Here is a 2,324-nt window from a genome sequence, read left to right as displayed (position 1 = left end):
AAGCTGTGGACAGAGAGGCGGTAAACATCAGTTCAAACATTTATGATTCCTTAGGAGATGCTACTGGAGATCCTGCTGCTGAGGGAGATCCTGTTCCTGAGCCTGTTACTCCAGAGCCCTCCACCAATAATATGGAACCAGAAGTGGACTTAATTGTTCAAACAGAACCATCAAGCCCTGAACCAGAATCATCAAGTTCCATAACGGAACCATCGAGTCCCGAATCAGTACCATTTTTGCGGAGGTCAACCCGAGCAAGAAGACCACCGGAACGCTTGCAGTACTCCCAACTCGGTCACCCGCTGTTGAAGAGTATCCAATTATTGTTTCATGGACTGACCACTGCATTTACACATGCACTTGAAGGGACTGAGGAGGATGAGCACATGACTGTTCCTGGTATTATCCAGCCAGCCATCCAGACTCAACCTGGTCCATGTACGGGGACGTGCATGGGATCAGGGGGGGAACATGTAACCCACGTGACCGCCACGCCCCAACCACCTTCCCTTTAAGTAATCCCTTTAACCTCTGGGACTCTCATGTGTGTTTCCGGGTATCCACTGTGCTGCTGCTCACTGTCGGTTGTGGCGTCGGTTGTTAATTAAACAATCTGAACTCTCCAAATCGGCTCATTGCTGAACGATTACACATCTAAAACTCAAGGATCTGTGGTGAGTTGTCAAATACCATTTGAACTTGACGTTATATTTGCAATGCTAGCGCCGCTAATATATCCGCTGCAATACTCACCAGGTTGGGCTTGTTGATGCCTGATATACCTTTGATGAGAACCAGTTAACATTGCATCCACCTCCTTAGACAATCCGTTCCTCGACGGTGAGTAAATATTCATTCATATGTATGATGGAGCGTTATTCCCGCTATGCGCCGCCAGTAGCATTAGCTACCAACTCGACAATCAGATGCCCACATTAGTTCAGTCCATTTACTAACTACTTGCTTAATAAAATATCACACTGTTAAAGCCGAGTTAAAGGTCACACCTTTGATATTTAAAGGCTTCTCCTTCAACTTTGGATTTGATGATTTTCATGATTTCTTTGTTTGTTGTTGTATTACATACTGGTGCATCAATGAAGTCTGGTACCTAGTGATTTTGTTTGTAGCTACTCTGATCAATCACATTCTTAAGTTGATTGATTTGATTTATTAGTTGTTGTTTGTAGCGACTGATAATTACTTTATTTGAGAAATGTTGAACTTGAATTATGACGTGCACTTTTAAAAGGACTTTTCCTTTATTTTTCCTTTCCCAATTTTATGAAGTTGTTGTCAATACATAGCAGTATGTATTTAATTCTTTGTTTCCCCATTTAGCTTATATAAATATAACATTTATATATGAACTTAATGTATGTTTTCTGGCCCTTTTAGGTCAGGTTTTTTTTCCCCCTTCATCAAATTGCTTGATGACGGAGGATGGCGAGCTACCCACACACCACCTAGTGGTAGGAAATCAAAAGACACTTTTCACGCAGGAAAATCAAGACACTTTTCTCACAGGAAACAAACTAAACTCTAAGGGAGTATCAAAAGGAAAAGAACTCTTCTCCCGTTGCTTTTGGACTCCTTTTTGAATTGCATTTGGTTCTGAAGTGTTACTGATTGTTATTATTTCTTTGTTGGTTTCTTTTTCCCCCTCATTGCTTCTTTTGAACAATTTATTTTTGTTTAGTCTTTTGTTATTTTTATTTTATTTTTTTGTCATCATTATTATCATTATTATTGCCACTGCAATAAATAAGCAGTATAAACAAAGCTCTTTGCCTCAGTTGCATCAATTATCCACCCAACCCTGACTCCATGCCGTACCTATTTCTGATTCTCCAAGTGGTTAACACTAAATCTTGCAGTCAGACCTGCGCATTACCCAATAGCGTTACACTAGGCCATCTTTAAAACTCAAATTTAACTGAAAGACAGACCCAAATGTGTCCACGTGTCTTACTGCAGGTGGTCTGACTCCTTATCAGAGTTTGTCTTCCTCCTTCATTATTCTATCCGCCTCATGTTCCAGTACCACTGAGAGAAACTACCCAAAAACATGATCCTACCATCACCGTTTTCAAAAACAACATTTTTGCATCTATTTAAACAGTTGTTGTTCCTTTTTTTCCTTGAAAGATGTGCTATGTCTTAAACCAGTTTCATCCTAAACAAGAAAGCTAAAATTCAGGCTTGGTTAACCCAAATGAATAACTTTAACCTTTAAATGGAAGTTCTCTTCAAAAGGACCATGGCTGGCAGCAGGCAGTGTTAGGAAGGAGTGAAGCTCTCACATCCAGTGAGCTTTATGTGTC

At 40.4% G+C, this 2,324-nt stretch overlaps 1 long non-coding RNA gene across 1 annotated transcript; it reads left to right on the top strand.

Annotated features, from left to right (window-relative positions):
- Positions 1 to 229: 229 nt before the first annotated feature.
- On the top strand, positions 230 to 1,906 carry LOC145553815 (uncharacterized). Its single transcript, XR_014089864.1, has 3 exons — positions 230 to 674; positions 757 to 840; positions 1,399 to 1,906. It is a non-coding gene; the product is annotated as an uncharacterized LOC145553815 (long non-coding RNA).
- Positions 1,907 to 2,324: the final 418 nt, after the last annotated feature.

The sequence above is a fragment of the Poecilia reticulata genome, chromosome 11 (genome assembly GCF_904066995.2).
Source record: "Poecilia reticulata chromosome 11, P_reticulata-male-v2, whole genome shotgun sequence".
Taxonomy (NCBI): domain Eukaryota; kingdom Metazoa; phylum Chordata; class Actinopteri; order Cyprinodontiformes; family Poeciliidae; genus Poecilia; species Poecilia reticulata.
Note: the sequence above shows the minus strand (reverse complement) of the source record. Positions and strands in the feature narration are given on the sequence as shown.